The sequence below is a fragment of the Chenopodium quinoa genome, unplaced genomic scaffold (assembly GCF_001683475.1).
Source record: "Chenopodium quinoa cultivar QQ74 unplaced genomic scaffold, ASM168347v1, whole genome shotgun sequence".
Classification (NCBI taxonomy): Eukaryota; Viridiplantae; Streptophyta; class Magnoliopsida; order Caryophyllales; family Amaranthaceae; genus Chenopodium; species Chenopodium quinoa.
Window position 1 is genome coordinate 1 of NW_018744100.1, and position 8,131 is coordinate 8,131.

The window sequence follows — 8,131 nt, forward strand, 5'->3', positions numbered from 1 at the left end:
TCAACAATCTTTAACTCAGCATTTCGTACAACCGTCCCACATGATCCAGACTTTACATCCATGGGCTTTTTGCAAATGCTAAACACATCGCTAGCACTGGTCCTGCCTCTGTCATACCATAACCCTGCATGTATCGATAAATGTAATTAATACGACGCATTGAATATTCTATATGTCACTTTTTTATTGTCTTACTTTCATTTTGGATTTGATTATTTCATTATGTGAAAATGAAGGAACATTACTTTACTGTCGTGTTTCTCGCGTTCAGTATATCAAGTCCTACTAATTCTATCTTTCATTACTTTCATCACACAAATAAATGAAAAAACTCAATAAATCTCAATTGAAGAACAAAAAAGGAGGGAGGGTGCATCTCTTATCCACTAGTATTTTTTCAAAATTAAAAATTAAAAAAAAATAAATAAAAAAAAGGAACAAACGTTTGGGTAAGTCAAATCAAGCAAAATAATCATTAATGGAATTATGTAAAGTTCAAGTAGTTCGATCACCATCAATCTATCACTCCATAAATGGCATTTTGGTGCACCAAAATTTGCCACGATTAATAATAGGGATAAAAGCACCGTTGTGAATTATAACTCTTATGAGTTATGAATATTAGTTGTCATAGATGATATATGTCCGATAAGATCAAAATCTATTAATTTCTCCCATCTATTATATTTATTACTAAATTTTTTTATATTTTATATTTTTATACAATAATGCGAAGTGATGGCCATGGCCTATGAATAAAACTTACGTTATACAAATAAACAATATACAATGTACTAGAAACTAGTATATAGACCGAATTTTAAATGTAAATATCATTAATAAAAAGAAACTAGTATATGGACCGAATTTTAAATGCAAATATCATTAATCAAAAAGAAATCGTTAACGTAATATTTTGCATTGTCTAATCATTTGAAGTATTTTGTATAAATTATTACTCCTAGTCTTAATCGATAATGATTTAAATTTAGAAGATCGACATTCTTTTAAATTGTGTATAATAAAATAAAATTGATTTTTTAACTCCAAATAATTGGAGAAAAAGACATGTAATGCACCATTTTTGCCAACTAGTGCTTCTAATTTAAAAATAAAAACTGAATGATAGAAAGTGGTGGAGAGCATGCCTTGTCCATTTCTTACCCTTTTTTGTCAACTATGATGAAATATAACTCACTTTTATCAGTACGGGTTTCTTTTCTTTGTAGTATTGAAATTTGTACGTTCTTTTCTTTAATCATATATGATTATCGATCATATTTTGTATAGAAATAAGTGAAAAAAAAATCATAATTATCATTCACTAATTACAATTTAGGTTTCCATCACGCCAACTATGCCTTTTAAATCTTTAAGTATCAAGGTAAGGGATATAGTTAGTAAGAGTATTATAGAAAATAACTTTACTAATACTCCGTATTATTTTAAGATAATCTCAAGAGTAATTATAAATCTATGAAGTCATCGAAATCACTAACCCTTTATCTTTTCCTTGGCAGTGAGAGTTCGTTGTATGAAATGTTTAATTAAAAAGGTACAATTAGTCCTACAATTATATTTACATTAATTTCTCCCAATTATGGAAAAGTTAGTACTCAACTTCACCCAACTCGTTAGTATGTCAAACCTAATAGTTATATTAGGCTATCAATTCCACACGTATTAATATTATTATTATTATTATTTTATTTTTATTTTTTTGGGGTGAAAGAGAGAGCAAACTCTCATTCCACACACATAATTATAATCAATAAGCGCATAACATTTTGTCAAAGATTATCTTACGACTATAAAAACGACATTAGTTAAAATATTTTAAAATTGTAGTTTCATTTGGAATTAGTTTTCATGTTAGTTTAACATAATCATGATTAAGGATATATTACACTACTCTCTATTATCTATTAATTGTGGATGTAACTTATATGAACTTATGTTTTTTAATTGAATCTCATTCATACTTGTAAGAAATAATCAAAAGTTAAGAAAAAAATATCATTTGTTAAATTAGACTTTCTTTTTTGACTTGTATTGTAAGAAACTATATTATTAAAACCTATCAAATCTAAAATAAGTAGAACAAACTACTTACGGGTCTTATTATGTAAGGAGAGATTAATAATTATATAATTCAATACTTTTCCTTCAAGTATTTTCCTAAGTGTGTGTGACGACGTATCACGTATGTGACTTATCCATCTCATAAACAAGTACTATTATCAAGATTTTACTTATTCTTTTCACCCTTGAAGCATGCACCATTTTTCTTTTACAAAGTCTCTTAATTGAACGGTTTCTATTCAATTTATAAGGGCGTGTTCTCATTACTTTACGTTCTCATCAACATTATACATATACGATTCCATATATTTTTTTTCACCAACCCCACATGTACATACTTCATACTCCGTATTAAAATTGTGAATAATTAGTTCGTGAGTTCATGACATTGTTACCTTTTGCTGTATATTCTCGGTAAAATCTGACAACATTATAAACGTCAGAATTGACTGACTTTTATACAGAAAATTATTCTCATTTGTTAACTTTATTTATTTATTTCTCATATTTTCCTGATATGTTATACCTTTATTGAACTAGAAACCTATGTAAAAGTAGCAAAAAAATCAAATCATAAACTTTTAGACTTTATAGTCATATCAAATTTGATTTTGTAGGTCTAGTATATATACTATACGACGGAAATAGTAAAAAATTAATAATGATTATATACCATAGTTTAAATATAATGATACGAGATTAATTAAATTAATTACCTGTCCAAGTTTGGCATTTGGTAGTTTAGCTCTAACAGCATCTTCAAGATCTTTTCCCATGGGTGCTGCTCCGGACAATACTACCCTTACCGATGAAAGGTCGTATTTGTCCATGTCCGGATTTTTAGCGATAGCTAAAACAATCGGAGGTACGAAGGGTGCTATTGTAACTTTGTATTTTTGGACGAGTTCCATCAACATGTATATATCGAATTTCGGCATTACTAGAATCGCGGCCCCGACGCGTAGAGCACACAGCAACACGGAGTTAAGGGAGTAGATGTGGAATAAGGGTAACACACATAGTATGACATCTTCGCTATTGAAGTAGAGGTTTGGGTTTTCCCCATCCACTTGTTGTGCGACACTTGTCACGAGGCTTTTGTGCGTGAGCATCACGCCCTTAGGGAGGCCTGTGGTGCCTGAGGAATAAGGTAGGGCTACCACGTCATCTGGGGTTATATTTGCCTCGGGTAAATTGTTTTCCTCCCCCTGGGTCCCAACTAGGTCCCAAAAGTGCTTGTACTCGTTGGGGTGGGGACCATCTGGAGATATGGTATCCACGATGATTAAATGAATGTTGTTCTCTTCACAATAGGACTTCACCTTGCCCGCGAAGGCGGACTGGGTGAGGATGGCTCGAGCTCCACTAGCTCGAGCCTGCTTCTCAATTTCAGCTGAGGTGCAAAATGGGTTGGCTGTCGTGCTTACGGCTCCAATGAAGGATGCCCCGAGGAAGGAGAATATAAACTCGGGGCTATTTTGGAGGAGTAGCATGATCACCTGACCCTTCTGCAACCCGAGTCTGTGATGAAACCCAGCTCCAACACGTCTGGCTGTCTGTTCCACCTCCTCGTAAGTCCATTCCCGCCCTGTAGGCCCATCAATCAAGCACGGGCGGCTACCATGCTCACGTAGATTCTCAAAACAATACGTGTGTAGGGGGAGGTGGTTAGGAATGTAGATGTCTGGGAGCTTCGATTGAAACACGAACTCCTTTCGCTCAACAACCTTGTCAACCTCTTGCTCATCAATATGGTTGTTGCTCACTTGTTCCGAACCCATGTTTAAGAAATGTATGTGATAATAATAGTTGATGAGAAAGTAGGAATGAAGAAAACTTATTAGAGAGTATAGAAAGAGAAGGTATGTAATGTAAGTTATTACTAAAACCTTCCCTATTTTTTTGGGAGGGTTGGTTAAGGGGTTAATATATGGAAGTAGGTGAGAGGTAGAGGGGGGTAGCGGGTGGAGCAAAGGGGGTTGGTATGATTAGAATGCGATCAAAGTATAAATGGAAAGTGCGTTGACAAAACATGTAACTTCTCTAACATACCACCCACAATAACTCATAATATGTGCGTAATCATAGTATGGAATGACTAATGAACCGTTGATTATACGACACGTGTCGTGTTTATGATCTCGTGATTGTACGTGGCGCGTTTCGATTGGTTCTATGAGGGATAATGGTGGGGTTGAGAAGTAGATGATCACAAAATATTTGGACATATGGAGTTGGTGAAGAGATTTAGTTGAAAGCCTCGTTTGGATACCTCATTCAACATTTTTGGGATGAAAAAAATAATTAAATTAAATTTGGAGGTCAGAAGTTTGACTGAGTGGGCTATTTGGAGTTGCCATGTAGGATTTCACCTAACAAAGTTGGTGAATGAATGAAAATATAATTATAACAAAAAAGAAAAAGATTAGTATGTTAGATTTAACATTTTTTTTTTCTTTTTCGGCGCATGTTATAAGCTTATTTGTACTTGTTAATATATTAATTCATTTTTTATAAATATTATAGATATTTTTAGTTGAATAAAAAGAAAATATCAAAGATGCAAGATGGAGATATGTCTATGTTTTGCAACAAAAAAAAAAGAAGTGTTGCTCGTTAACTTTGTATAATTGGTTATTGTACGTGAATTATCAATTATGTGATATTATAATTCTTACAAATAAATTAATTGAGAAGAAAAATTACATTGTATTTGATATAAGGTAATAAAATATATAATTTTTTTCTAATCGCATCAAAAGTTATAAGTTCTCATAAATTGAAAGGTTCTTATTATGAGCATAAAATTATAAATCTATATTGTAAATAAAATCATTAATTTATAATTTTATTTTTTTTACTTTAAGCTCACAATAAGAACTATCTTTACTTACAATTTTTTGAAAAAAAAAAACAAAGAGACTAGCTACTCCATTTGTGTGCCCAAATTAATAATGCTAATTTAAAAGATAAAGTATGTATATGTAAAAATTTAAATCTAAACCACGTACTACATGTTTTATTTAAGAATAGAAAATTTCAATTATTGTATATATCAATTTAATTAGTTGATTTGCATACACTAGAGCTAAGTATACCTATGATTTTTATTTTAATTTTGCTTATTTTACCAGTTTTGCTCATTTTTGTAAAACTGATAAAATGAGGCCCCCCCCACCCCCCCCCAAAAAAAAAAAAAAAAGTGTACCTAATGATTAGGGGATTTTTATCCACCAAGCGCCGTTTGACAAGTGGACCAACCAGGTTCCGCCACGCGTCCTCCACGGACCACTTAAGACACGCCACGTGTCCACCCATGCCAAATGGGACAACCGGCCATCAAGGCCCATTTCAGTCTAGAAGCCCGATCGGCCCTAGGTTTACCTTAAACCTAGAGAGTTGCACGCTTCCCAAGGCTATAAATACTCGATTAATCCTCATTAATCAAGGGACCGAATAATTAACGGAACGGAGGAGAAACATTACGGAACACACTAATAACCGGCTGATCTCGCTAGCAAAGCAGATTACCTACATTAAATACTCTCACCTAGAGAGACCTTATTACTTTAATTTCTGTATTAATTACTCCTTAATCAGGTACTAACTTGACCGTTGGAGGCGGAGCTCTCAGGAGTCTCCGTTATTTTGCAGGTACAGGCGTCCGGTTCCAGTCTCGGAATTGTAGCTCTCCCGCAGGACATCAGAAAACCCCAAAACATTTGGCGCCGTCTGTGGGGAGAGTACTTCAGAGATGGCATCCAAGTCTGTACCGACCCCAGAAGAGAGGCGTCCCCTAGACGACCCTCAAGTTCAGTCGGACCATGATACCGAAAGTGAATTTGAAGTTGAAACTCATACAGCTCCAGACGGGACCCTAAGGGCCCGCCGTACCCGTCATACTGAAATAAGGGAACGGGAGTATCTTCAAACAGGAAGCGAGCCAGCAGGCGCACCGCTTGCTCGGCAACAGCCGACTGATGGGTCTGCTCCCATCACAAGGAACGAACTCATGACCTTCATGAGGGGATTCAAGGGAGAGATCCAAGAGTTGATCAACAAAAAACCGCCTGCTTCAGTCAAAGAGCAGGCGGCCAAAAAAACCTTCCACTTCACTGAAGAGGAAGCCAGTTCAAGGGCGAGAGGCGACTCCCCATCCTAAATCTAAGAAGCGGGAGCCGTCTGCTCTTGATTTCACAAAACTCCGTTATCCTACGGGAAATAGGAAACCGGTTCGTCATATTCAGGCGGACGGGTCAAAGCAAACGTTCACAGATGCTCGGCACCTGCTAGAGCAGAAGAAGAGTGACCGATTATCAGAGTCGGCTTCTACTTCAAATTTTCAGGACAGTTTGCGAAATGCCTCGATGAGGCCAACTCAGTCGTACCATGAGAGTCAGTCAGGCGGCACCTCCCGTCAGTCTGGCTTTCATAGTGCGCAGGCGGTACCAAATTTACCATTTGTGCCGCAACAACAATATTTTATGCAGCCACCTCCATTTGGTGGACCTGCAGCAAAAAACGTCCAACCTATGGACTGGCAGCTACGGCTGCTTAGACTTGGTGAACAGCCGTCGGCCTTCTCCAAGGAAATTACTGAAGCCGCTCAGCCGGCCAAAGTAAAAAATGTTTTAGTAGGCGCCTATGATGGCACTACTAACCCGGAAGACCATCTGATGGCATTCACCAACCTGATGTACCTTCAAGGGTTGGATGATCCCACTTGGTGCAAGTGTTTCCCAGCAACTCTCAAGGGAATTGCACAGCAATGGTTCGGCAACCTGCCGACTGGTTGTGTAAACAGTTTCAGGACGCTTGCTTACTTATTTGCCTCCAACTTTGCAATGAACATCCCTGCGAAGAAAACGACCCTTGATTTGGGAACAATTCAGCAGGGTGAAAAGGAGGGGCTTCGTTCCTACATCAGGCGGTTCAACCTGATGAGAATACAGATTCAAGGGTTACCGGATGAGGTAGCTTATACTGACTTTTTTAGAGGTCTCAAAGACGGGTCTACCTTCAAATTTGATTTAGTTCGAAAAAGGGTGGCGACTCTTCAAGAGGCCTTGATTGAAGCAGAAGCCTATATACAGGCGACTGATCTGTGTACAATGAAACAGTCGGACGGGAAGAGGTTCGACAATAGAGAAGGACGACAGAAACAGTCGTCCAACAAAGATGAAAAAAGAAAAGGGGTCTGGGCGGCTGATTCCTCTAAACAGCCGGCCAAGAAGAAAAAGGAATTCAAACCATACTCCCCAAAGTATGTGTTTAACAAGGATAACCAGTTTATCCTAAAAGAAATAAAGGGACGGCTCTCAATTGAGAAACCGCTCCCCATGAAGGGTTCTGCGAGCAACCGGAACCAAGACAAAATCTGTGCTTATCATGATGACATTGGTCATCACACCAACGACTGCATTAGTCTCATGCGGTACCTAGACCGCTTGGCTGATCAAGGTGATCTTGACACTTATGTCAAGAAATCTACGGGGAATACTTCCTCAAAAAAGCAGTCGGCCAAAAAGAATCAACAGGCCGACAGTTCCGATACAGATGATGCAGTCGTCTACACCATTGCAGGCGGCTTCTCAGGAGGCGGCCCCACTATTAGGGGCAACAAAGATAATATAAGGCGGTTAGATGTAAATTCCGTTCACCAAGAACGACCGTCCAAATATACATTTCCTGAGATTGTCATCACTGAAGAGGATCTAGGAGGAATAAGGGGGCCGCATGACGACCCTCTCGTTATTGAATGTAAAGTGGCCAACCAGAGAGTTGGTCGAATCCTCATAGATACTGGGAGCTCTTCAGATCTCATCAGCAGCAAATGTCTGTCAAAACTGAAATATCAGACGGACTGCATACATCCGGCCTCCCACCCTTTAATAGGGTTTGGAGGAGGAGTCGTCCACCCACTGGGACGAGTTGATCTACCCGTCCGCCTGGGCGAAAAAGGGGAAGGACGACACATGGTAGTCCGATTCCTAGTTGTAGAGGAACTCTCTGCCTACAACATGATTCTGGGTCGCCCAACCCTGAATAG

At 37.7% G+C, this 8,131-nt stretch overlaps 1 pseudogene; it reads right to left on the reverse strand.

Moving 5' to 3' along the window:
• Positions 1–5: 5 nt before the first annotated feature.
• On the reverse strand, positions 6–4,098 carry LOC110692343 (annotated as a pseudogene).
• Positions 4,099–8,131: the final 4,033 nt, after the last annotated feature.